We start from the raw sequence: 12,569 nt of genomic DNA on the forward strand, positions 1-12,569 counted from the left end.
TCTGGCAGATGTGCACACAGCTGTTCCACCTCCTTCCTGAAGGCTGAGAGCAGGCGGGCATGCCAAGAGTTCAGGAAATGATGCTGTAACTGGCTGGTGCAGATAAGACCCACGGCAGCTTTCCCCCTTCTCACTAGTCTTCCTTTCTCCTTCTTTATTTCTCCCCAAGGAGGCTATGGGATGGGAGACATCTCTTATTTCTAGCTGATTCTAGAGGAGGAACTTGAGGGAGAGAAGCCCCAAGAGGGGAGGATGCCAGCAGGGACAAGGAGATGAAGAGGAAGTCTGGGTAGCTGCTAGCATGCAGCACAGTGTGTTGGTTAAGGTTAATCCAAGCAACACTGTCTTGCTGTGTGACTGTGGGCAAGTCATTTACCCTCTCCGATCTTGTCCCAAGCCAAATAGGACATTATAGCGGAACAAGCATAAGCTTTGGAGCCCAATCTATGGAGGTTGGAATCCTGGCTCCACTCATACCAGCTTTGTGACCTTGGGCAAATCTCTTTACTTCTTTGCATCTTTAGTTTTCTCTAAGGAAAGAGAATAGGGAATATTTGTCCTGTGTGCCCAACAGGTTTACTGGAAAGATGAAATGGCCCAGTGAAGGTCCAAACCCATCCTAAGATGTGAAACACTGAGCTGTGTGAGGTATCATTTATTCCATCAGTGGAAACTTGACTCCTTTGTCCCCCAAGTTCAGGGCAACATTGTGTGGGATCAGAAAACTTAAGACAAGTTGCCAGAAGGGGGTTGCCTTGCTATGGGCTCTGCCTGCAGAATGATCAGGTTTCTATAGGCAGTTCACTCCTCTCGCTCTCGTAGCTCTAGGCATTGACAGAAGGGAAGGGCAGGCCTTTCATCCATCATGTCAATGCTCTCTTTTTGGAGCATTTGAAGTAGAGACAGTTTAGTGCAGTGGTTAAGCACAGGCAGCATAAGAAGGGTCTAGTTTCAAATCTCAGGTCTGTCACTTACCAGCTGTGTGGCTTTGGGCAAATCACTCAACCTCTCTGAACCTCAGCTTCCTCCACATTTAAATGAAGACATTCATAACTACCTCACAGCATTGTTGAGGACTGAAAGGGACAGAGTGTATGTAAAGTATTTTGCCCAGTGTCTGGTATATAATAGATGCTCAATGAATAAATGCTAGCTCTTATTCATTTATTGGTTTTTTGAGTCTGAGGAAAGGACAGACTTCTTAGGTTTGCCAAGCAATCCTGCAGTCACTGAGGCAGAGAGAACATTGACCAGAAGTGTGAGGTGTGTTGGAAAGAGCCTCAGACTTGGGATCACCGTGGCTGGGGGTTGAGACCTGCTGGGGCTGTGTCACTTAAGATGTGTCCCTTTCTTTCTCTAAATTTTAATTTTCTCATCTGTGAAATGGGGGTAAGTGGCCTTTATCTGCCTCACAGGATGGTTGGGAGGCTCAGATGGGTGAATTCATGAGAAAATCCTTTGTCCATTTAAAAGTGCCATGTAGCTGAAACGGGGGAGCTATCGGGTGTGAGAGCTGGATGCCATCCCACCGCCATAGGCTGTTTCCTCTTTGCCATTCTGAAGTTCACTGGAACCGGGTGGACTAGCCAGATGGAATTTGGCTTTTCAAAGCTGGAATCCTCCAGAAATAGAAGACTGCTTTAGCTACCAAGCTCCACCCTCCTCTCACAGCATCACATGGAGCGTCACCAACAGCGATTTCTTAAAGCTCCGCCCCTGGCAATTTGAGTAGCTGAGCCAAGACATTCCCACTCCTTGAGAACATACTACAATCTGGCCTCCCCCCAACACACACCGCTCTATACTTAGGGCCCCAAGAGGAAATGAAAAGCTAGGAGTTTGAAGAACATTTAATGAGAGGACTACTCACAGAGGAGCGAGGAAGGTTAGGAGGACTGATGAGGGATGTTGAGACACCCAGAGACTAGCAGGAGCTGGGAGCAGTTACCACCCCTCCACTTGAATATAAAGGAGAGGAGCAGGGCTATCAGAACCCCGTGAGACACGGAAGGAGAGCCAGAAGGAGCTGTAGTCGTAGAAGGAAGTGGCCACAGCCCTGAGGCGGGAAAGGAGTGAGGGAGGAATGGGAGAAATACTTCCAACTCTTTCTTGTAGCTTTCTAACCTCTTTCTGTGCTCCCATTGACCAAACCCACTGGGATCTAAATGACAGGGACCCAATTGATGCCATCCATATGGGTCAGCCTCCTGAAGCACAGAGCAGCACCAAGAAGGGCAGAGAGTGGATCTGGTTCGGGGAGTGTCACAAACAGAGAATAACCAGCCCACTCTCAGACGCACCTTCTCCTTGCCCCAGGGGGCCCCCAGACTATTGGTGAAAGGTGTCATCTCCACTTTCCTGGAGCCATTTTCAGAGTAGCATTGTCTCCCTCGAAGACTCTCTCCTGGGGACCATGACCGTTACTGAGAGAGCTGATACAGAAGGAAATGAAAGGTTCTGGGAGAGGCCAGGTGTCCTAGGCAAAATGTAGGAGGACCCAGTCTGAACGCTTCAGTTGTACGCTGGGCAGTGGGCTCCATGACGGAAGGCCAGCACACACAGAAGTCCAGCTCTTCCCAGAGCTGTGCTTGCGTTCTTCCTTCCAGCAGCTTGAGGGGTGTCTAATTTTCTTGGCTATGGTGTGGTGGTTAAGAGCGTGGCTTTGGAGTCTCACAGACCTGGCCCTTCCACTCCTGGCTGTTTAAACTCGGACATGTTTGCCAACTTCTCTGAGTTTTGGTTCCCTCATCCATAAAACAGGAATAAATTGACTTCATAGAGTTGTTTTGAGGGTTGAACGAGAGGACGAAAGCAGAGGATCTGGCCACCCAGGAGACTGTCAGGATATGACAGCTAGAATATTATTCTTTACCGGCATTTGACTCCCTGGTGGGGCTTCCATGGCTGGAGTGCAGCCCTCTCTCAACCCCCACCGCTTCGTCCCTCCGTCAGATTCTCACTGCTGGCGCTGGGCCCCTGGGAAGGGCTACTGTCTGGCTCAGCCTGCAGAGTGCCCGGTGGGCGGGGCCGGGGGATGCAAATGTGGCCTTATCTGAGTGTCTGCAGCTGCTCCCTTCCTTGAGGCCATTGCCAGGAACAAGGGCAGACCCTGGGCCCCCCAGGATGCCCCAGGCTTCTTCTGGCCCTGCTGAGTCTATAATATCAGCAACAATAATAATATCGAGCAATATCTCAGGCTTTTCTATTTGCAAAATGCTTTGGTTTTTATCCTTTCATTGTATCCTCACAATGACCATGGGTTATTATTACTCACCATGTTGTACCGAAGAGGAAAACCAAGGTTCAGAAGGGTCAAGAGATTTGCCCAAGGTCACATGGCTAATTGGTGGTGGAGTGGGGTTTCGAACCCTTGCATTTGACACCGGAATTTAAGATTCATTTGTATTAGTGAGGGTGCTTCTGGCTGCAAGTAATAGAAAACCTGGACGCAATGTCCTTAAACAAGAAAGACTTTCATAATGTCCCTAACAGGCAGTCTGGAGGACATCTGTGGTTAGTTAGTCAGCATTTCAACAAGGTCATCTAACCTGGATTCTTTCCATCTCTAAGCTCATGGGAATTGCCTTCAGTCTGGCTCCTCTCAAAGTCACAAAATGGCTGCTGTGGTTCCAGGTATCACATTCAGATACAACATCCAGGGAAGATGACAGGCCTTCTCTTGATTATGTCTCTTTAAGAGCAAGGAAACATTTCCCAGAGGCTGTTGGCCAAAAACTAAGTCCCCTGTCCCCTTCCCAAAGCAATCCTTGGCAAGAGAATGGGAATGCCTTAGACCAATCAGACTTCATTTCTGAGTCAAGAGGGGAGGGAGAAATGGCCACGATGGGCAACCATCTGTCCTCTCCCTCCTAGTAGTGCTGTGACTACTACACTGTTAGTTCTGGCCTTTCACTCATCCTCTCTCTGTGTCCATTATTAGTTGCAAAGTAGGCTTCATGGCAGTGAAGCTAAATCTGGTGTTAGGATGCTGGAGCTGTGGTCTCAGCCTGTTGCTGACTTGGAGAATAACTGGGACAAGAAGCTTTCCCTCTCTGGAGGGTATAAACTGTAATGGGTGGGCACCGTATCTCCGGGGTCAGAAAGCTCTGGTTCCCAATTCTGGCTGTGTGGCCCAGGGCAAGCCCTCCTGACCTCCATTCTTTCTCAGTAAAGGGGGCCTAACAGTGGTCTGCGTGTCTAGACTATGGTGAGGATTATAGAGACAACAGGGCAAAAGCACCCAGCACAGGGCCTGTGCAGAGCAGGGGCTCAATAAAGACCAGCTCGTATTGCTGTAGGGGTTAAGCTTCCTCATCTTGAGAATTAAGGTATTTGTAAAATGTCCTTCCAGCGTATACGGTCTATGAATCCTGTCTGACCTGGCTTGGCCTGCAGTCCTGTGGCCAGCTTAAATCTCATTGCTCCCCTGGAAGAGACAGATTGGCTGATATCCGTTTGGCTCCAGAGGGAACTTTTCCAGGCAGCCCTAAAGTCAGCCCTGTCTCGGCTGAACTGCTCCTCAGTCTACGTGCCATGCAGAAAATCCAGCTGACATTTCCTCCCGCCTGGCCAGTCTGAGGCGGCCTAGAGTCCACAGCTTTCCTAAGACAGCAGCAGAGAGCTGTGGCATTTCCTTTCTCTCATGGCGGCTGGGGACAGCAAATGACACGTAGGAGTCAAGGGAGCCATCCCAGGGCTGGTGAGTGGCTCATGCAGCTGTCATCCTGGAGCTGGTGCAAGGCTGGGAAGAGCATATTATCAGCAGAAGCTTCCAGTATCATGGATCCAGGCTGGAAATGTCCATGGCATGTCAGCTCAGCGAGGAAGTGCTGAGACCCAGGAGTCAGAGGCCCGGTTCAGATCCCAGCTCTGCAAGTTGACCTGCATGATTGTGGGCCAATCACTTCATCTCTCGAGCCTCCCCTTCTCCCACCTGGAGTAGTGGCTCAAAGTATAGATTCCGGATGCTGCCTGGGTTCGAATCCCAGCCTCACCACTTAATGTGTGACTTTTGCCCTCAGATTTTACCAATCTGGGCTGCGTCTTTAAAACTGGGATCCAAATCCAGGATAGTCTCCCCATCTCAACGTCCTTAACTTAGTCACATCCACAAAGTCCCTTTTGCCATGCAAGGCAACATGTTCAGAGTTTCTGAGGATTAAGATGTGGGCATCTTTGGGGTGTCACTATTCTGCCTGTAATAATACTGTATGATTCCATCTATAGAGAGTTAAGAATGAGCTACAAGAATCTAATCAAGATAGTGGTTGGCCTTAGGGGTGTACCTGGGGCCTCTGATCTGGGTGCTGGCTACGCAGCTGTGCTTACTTTGGGATAATTCATCAACTTGTACACTAATGATAAGTATACTTTTCTTTTCTTTTCTTTTTTTTTTTTTTGAGGAAGATTATCCCTGAGCTAACATCTGCCGCCAATCCTCCTCTTTTTGCTGAGGAAGACTGGTCCTGAGCTAACATCTGTGCCCATCTTCCTCTACTTTCTATGTGGGACACCTACCACAGCATGGCTTGCCAAGCGGTGCCATGTCCGCACCCAGAATCCGAACCAGCGAACCCCGGGCTGCCAAAGCGGAAAGTGCACACTTAACTGCTGCACCACCGGGCCAGCACCTGCACTTTTCTTAATATATGTTATACTTCAATAAAATAATTTACCCAAAAAGAAAAAAAAAAACCCTGGGACCCAAAGTCTCATCAGGAGGTTGTGGGGGTTAAATGTGGTGTGACGTATTAAATATTGTTCTTATAACGAGGAATGGAGGGCAATACAGCTGTATAGGTTGTTCACACATTTGTGTGTGTGTGTGTGTAAAAATTGTCCATGCACAAAAATTAAATAGGATACATTTTCATAGTTCAGAGCTTTATATGAATTCCATCACTAAAGAAACTTAAAGGGAAGAGAAGAAATTCTCTTTTCATTAAATTTGTTTTATTTATATGTGTTTATATAGGAACAAGGCAGAAGTGGTGAGAAACAGCTGAATGACATGTGGTTTTAAAAATGTTATATAATGAAAGAGAAGGAACAGGGGGAAAATAGGATAGTGCATGTGACAGAGAAAAAGTCCAGGTCCTCCAGGTATTTAAAGAAAACCCATAAATGTTGACACTCATGCAGTGAGGAATTGGGGCCAGTTATCACATGCTTCTTAAGTGACAAGCACTTGACAAAACAACCCTCTGTGCCAGTTTTAATCTTCAAAACCATCCTACAAGGGAGGTATTTTATTACGCCAGTTTTACCGCTTGGGAACTGGAGGTTCAGAGAGGCGAAATGACTTACCCAAGATCTTGCAGCTAAAAGCTGGCAGTGCTGGTATTTGAACCTGTCTGGCTGGCTCCGAAACCCCATGTGCTTACCTGCCCTGCGGGCTGCTCCCCTGAGCTCCAGGTGTGCGTCTCTTAAACCAGCCTCCCATCCGGCGTCTGTCATAAAGTAGACATTGGAGTTGAAGGTGATCAAGAGCCTAAATTGCTCCCTCCCCAGCCCAGGCAGAGGTCCCACCAGCTGCTCTGATTCCTGCGGGCTCTAGGCCATCCTGCCTGTGCGGGGTGTGAAATCTCAGGGTCTTTTGTGAGAAGCCTCCGTGGTCCTGTCTGGGCTCAGCTGGGTGCTCTCCATCCATGGGAAATCTGATGTTTGACTTTCTGTTTGTGCGCGACAAATAGGGCAGACTCGAGCGCTGTATTTTATTTAAGCCTGTGAATGCTGGGAAGCCAGCAGCGGGTTTCTGAGGGGCGGGGGTGGGGCGTGGAGGGGCCCATCAGGTAGAAGCCTCTTCTGCCTCTATAGCTGTTGGAAAGGAGACGAGAACATGTGCGTGTGGCGATCATGCAAGGTAACAGCTAGTATTTATTGAGCCTTTCCCAGGGGCCAGGCACTGCGGTCCAGGTGTGGCTTGAGCATCAGGAATTTTAAAAACTCCTCAGGAGATTCTAACGAGCCCCCAACGTTGAGACCCACCAGTCTAAGAGAATGAGACAAACAGAAGGGAAATGAGGCTGGAAAGAGGTGGGTGGTGCCATGGAATAGTGTCTTCAGAAGGGGCGAGTTTTAATTAGCCAGCTTTTCATCCTTTCTCTTCCCCTTCCTTTGTTAACTGCTGTCACTGTCACAGTCGTCTTCATGATCACTCATAGCAGCTCTCCCATTTATTTGGCACTTACTACATCCCACCCACTGTGTGGAGCTTTCAATATATCATCTCTTTTTTGTATGGGTGAGGAAGATTGTCGCTGAGCTAACATCTGTGCCAATCTTCCTCTATTTTGTATGTGGGACGCTGCCATAGCATGGCTTGATGAGAGGTATATAGGTCTGTGCCCAGGATCCAAACCTGTGAACCCTGGGCTGCTGAAGTGGAGCACACAACTTAACTACTACACCGCTGGGCCCGCCCCATATCATCTCATTTTATCCTCAGAAAGTCCCCTGTGAGCAAATATTATCACCTCTATTTTGCTGAAGAAAATAACTGGACCTCAGAGAGGTTAAGTAATGTGTCCAGGGTCACACAGCTGGCAGACAGAGGCTAAGAATTCACTTTCTTCTTCATTTCCTTCTTCTTCCCTTCCTTGCTCCTTTCCTTTCTTCTTCTCATTTTCTTCACTTCAATTCTCTCTTTCCCTTTCCTCTTTTCCTTTCTCGCATTCTTCCGTCCTTCCTGTGCTTATGTGGACTGGAAAAGTTCAGAGGGAAATATGAGCATGTATTAGATAAAGCCCATGTCCTCAAGACGTTTTTAGTCCTGCTGCGGAAGCAATACTTTCATTCATTCATTCACGCATTCATTTATTCAACAGTTTTAAATTTAGCACGTACTATGTGCCAGACACCGTTCTACATGCTAGGGCTGCAGGAATAAGCAAACTAAAATCTCTGCCCGCATGGACGTTCCTTCCTGGTGGAACAAACCCGTGGGAAATACTATTGTCTTGGTTAGCTCTGGCTGCCATTACAAAATACCACGTCTTCTTATAAGGACACTGATCTCATCATGAGGCCCCACCCTCATGTCCTCATCTAAACCTAATTACCTCCCAAAGGCCCCTCCTCCAAATACCATCACATTGGGGGTTTTTTGTTTTTTGGGTTTTTTTTTCCTTTTTCTCCAAAGCCCCCTGGTACATAGTTATGTATTTTTAGTTGTGGGTCCTTCTAGTTGTGGCATGTGGGACACCGGCTCAGCATGGCTTGATGAGTGGTGCCATGTCCGCACCCAGGATTTGAACCGGTGAAACCCTGGGCCACCAAAGCAGAGGGCACGAACTTAACCACTCAGCCACAGGGCCGGCCCCTACATTGGGGTTTAAGATTTCAACCTAGGAGTTTTGGAGGAACACAGTTTAGTCCATGGCAACTATCTTGCAGTGTAAGACTATATTACTATATTATACAGGGCAGTACAGCATTGAGGACCAGACAAGGGGCATAACGAGTGAGCTAAGCATGCTCAGAGGAAGAAAACCTGGGGACAGAGGTGCTGCTGGGGCAGGAGGTGAAGTCAGCCTGTTGAATAGATAGCCTCTCTGTCCATTTGGTGGTCTTGCATCTTTTTCTGCTCTCAACAACGTCAGAAACTGGAGTCACTGTGTACAAACCCTTAGACGGCCTACTTCCTCCTTCCTGGGGAGGGTTCTTGTGGCCATCAGAGTCAAGGCCCTAGTCTTTTGAGGTCTAGGCTTGCAGGAAAACATTTTGGTACCCCAAAAGACCTTTTTGGTGTGAGGAAGATTGGCCCTGAGCTAACATCTGTTGCCAGTCTTCCTCTTTTTGCTTGAGGAAGATTGTCGCTGAGCTAACATCCATGCCAATCTTTCTCTATTTCGTATGTGGGATGCTGCCACAGTGTGGCTTGATGAGTGGCACTAGGTCCATGCTTGAAATCCGAACCTGCGACTCCTGGGCTGCTAAAGCAGAGCGTGTGAACTTAACCACTATGCTACTGGGCCAACCCCACCCCAAAGGATATTTATGGAAGACCCTGGACTTATTGGATGGTTCAAGCTGTTTTGAACAGACAGGAAAGCTGAAGTGGGACCAAAAAGCATGCACATGCACTCATGTGTTCATTTTCGTGTGGGAGCCAATGGGTGTATGAATACATGAGTGGCATGTGGATGAAGGTGTGAGTGGTTGTGGGGATATTGTGGGTGTGCCTTTGTGTGGGAATGTATTAGGCATGTGTGTGTTTATGCATGTGCACTTATGTGTAAGTCTGTGTGTGGATCTGTGTGTGGACACATGCATATATGCAAATCGTGAGAGAGTGTCTGGATTAGTGTCTGTTGAGGAGGACGTCTATGGGTAAGTTTATGAGATAAAAGATGGATGCCTGAAAAATATATGGATGTGAGAAGGGGTCTGAAGTGTTTGTATTCATACATTTGAAACAGCCACTGCTGCAGTAATGCTATGTAACACACCACCCCCAAACTCAATGCCTTACAATAACTTGCGTCCATTCCAGGGGTTGGGAAACTTTTTCTGTAAAAGGCTGGATGGTATCCATTTTTGGCTTTGTTGACTATACAGTGTTTGTTGTGACTATTCAACTCTACCCTTGTGGGGTGAAAGCAGCATAGACAATACTTAAATGAGTAGGCATGGCTCTGTTCTAATAAACCTTTATTTACAAAAACAGGCGTAGGTTGGATTTGGCCCATGGGCTGTTTTCCAACCTTTAGTCTCATATTTTCAGGTCTGTGGGTCAACCGTGCTGCGGCTCATCTAGACTGAGCTCAGCTGAGTAGCGTTACTTTAGGCTTGGGTCCAGCTGGGTTGAGCTACCAGTGCACAGGAAGTTCGTTATCTGCTCCATGCTCATCCTGGGGCAGGCTGAAGGGACATGCTCTCCTCCTGGCAGATCACTGGGGATCAAGAGAACCATCCAAGGCTCACAAGCAAATTTAAACCCTCCTTGTGTCCCATCCACGAACATTCCATGGGCCAAAGCAAGTCGTGTAGTCAAGTCCACCGTCAGTGGGTGGGGAAGTAAACTGAGTCCACAGTGAGAATAAGTTACATGACAAAGGACCGTGTGAAGAATTTCAAGCAATGATTTGGGATACTGCAACATGTATGAAGGCCATGTGTGAGACTGTGTGTGCATGATGATATGGTTCTAAGAGGGTGTTCTATGTGTGAGGGGATTATTTTGTGGCCACATACATAAGAAGTCATCTGGGGGGCGTTTAGAAGATGGAATGTGTGTGCGAGACTGTATGTGTGTGAATGCTTGTGGGTATACATATGTGTGTGTGTGTGCATCTAGGTGTGTATGCATGGCCATGAAGGTGTCTCTGGGTGCATATATGTGGGGTAGTATGTGTGACAGGTATATGTATTGGTGTGTGTGTAGTGTCAGGGTGCATCTGGGTGTATAGCATGGCTATTTGTCTCTGTGTGCATATGTGTATGGGGTGGTATGTGTGTGGGGTATATGTACTGGTGTGTATGTGTCAGAGGTACACATGGGAGCACCTGCATGCTGTTGAGGGGGCGTGTAGGCAGAGAGTGGGAGTGGGAGACAGCACACACTCCCCTACCCTGGCATGGTTTCAAAACCACTGTAGTCTTGCACTGTGAGTTCTTTGTAGCGAAGATTAATTTTCTTATTTAGCATTTATGTGGCACTTTGGATCTGCAGAATGCTTTACAATCAGTTTTATTCGTTGTGCTTGTGTGTTATATACAGTGATAACCTCAACTGCTCCCACACACTCTTGCCAGAGAAGTGAACACAGCAAGCAAACTTCACCCTCTTCTGCAAGCTTTGCCCATTTTCCAGGTGTCAGGGAGAAGGGGAATTCCTCCGCCCTTTTCCCTAAGGTTATTATGGCTGCTCAAATAATTAAAAAGGCAGGTTAGCAGGAGAAAATCACATGTACACATGGGAGAAACCCAGGAAAACTGAGTAACTCAGCTATGTTGCCAAAGCTGCCACCTTAAATATCATCTTCAGCTAAAGACAGAGGAGGATGTTGGGGGTAGTGGTTTGGGATTTCATGGGGAGGAAGACAATTTGCATGGAGATGGAAATGGAAATATTTGTTAAATGAGTTTTGCTGGGCCAAAAATGGGCTGTTGGTGTCTTTGTACCACCCCTATTTTACATTATACTATAGCTATCTTACGGCATTAGTGCCTTCTATGTTAAATTATTTTAGGCAGTTTGAGAGAAGGTCAAATGTTCTTCCTGAGTCTTCTGAGCCTTTATTGTCTTCAGTTCGGAATAATCCGCATACCAGAGTTGCACATCTTGGGGCAGCCTGCCCTGAACCCCATCACGGGCAATGTCTGCTCTTTTGTGTGCGGCCAAGTGGTAAAGTGGAGTGGTGGTGATGGTGATGCTGGGGACAGGGGGTGCGCCTGTGGACCTGCCCCCAAAGGCTTTCCCTTCTCCATGAGAAATCAGTGAGTCTAATCACTAGATAACTTGCCCTGTTCAGCTCATTACTTGCCTGGGCTCGTGGATGAGGGGCTATTTGCAAATCTGGCTTAAAACTCCTTCCATTTCTTGAGTTAATGTACTCGTTCTTTGTATTCGCCATCTGAACTTAATCCCTTGCAATGTGGCTACTAACCTGTCTTACAGTGGGCTCTTTCCCCACCAAAGCAGACGGTGAGACAAGGACTTAGGTGCAAATAATTTATTCAGAAGGTGACCTCAGAAAGCATGAGTGAGGGAATGGAAAAGTGAGATGGGGATGGCAGAAAAGCCAAGAAAAGGTGTGTTATTGTGCAGATGTCTGCTGTGGGCAACTGGAGTTTCATTCTGCTGAGAAATGGTACCTCTGAACCATCCGCCTAGGGAACTGAGGATCTGGGGTATTTATCTATCCACTTCGACACTGGATTGGTTAAGAGTTGCCCTCTCCACCCCTGGGTGTTAACTCCCCTACACATCTGGGTTGAGCCCATTTGAGGCCCAGTCCTTCAGCTCCCCTGTTGCTGGAGGAAGTCCTTGGGTCCGAAACAGCGCTCGAGGTGGAAAGCTTGTACATGGGGAATTATTGGCTGCAGCTGCAGGTGAATTCAGGTCGGCCAAGGGCATGTGAGGTAGGGATCAATAGTGTCTGCTACACACCCCTGGACTCCAGTAGAACCTTTATTTTAAGTCACCAGTGACCTTTAAGGTCATAAATTCCTTTGGCAAGTTCTTGGCTCATTGTCCATATTCTCTACAGCAGTTGGCTGTCTTGTGGCCCTGCGCTATCCTGGTTTCTCTCTCTCCAGCTGCTCCTTTTCTGTTCCTCTCTTTTTTCTTCCCCCAGTGTAGGCATCCCCCATTGTCTTTGTTGTTTCCTTGCCCATACCCAAGCTCACCAACTTCCTGTATGATGTGCCATGTCAGAAACTGTCGCCCCCATCTCTCCTTCCAACTCCTGGCCCTGTGTTTACAACTGCCCCATTGAAATACTCATTTGAGAATCACTTAAGCAACTCAGACTCAGCATTTCCAGATCTAACTCATCAGCTTTGACCTCGTGCTCAAGTCAGCTGCATCCTTCCTTCTCAAGTTCGCTCTAGGGCCAGCCGCATTG

The sequence above is a fragment of the Equus quagga genome, chromosome 15 (genome assembly GCF_021613505.1).
Source record: "Equus quagga isolate Etosha38 chromosome 15, UCLA_HA_Equagga_1.0, whole genome shotgun sequence".
In the NCBI taxonomy this organism is placed as follows: domain Eukaryota; kingdom Metazoa; phylum Chordata; class Mammalia; order Perissodactyla; family Equidae; genus Equus; species Equus quagga.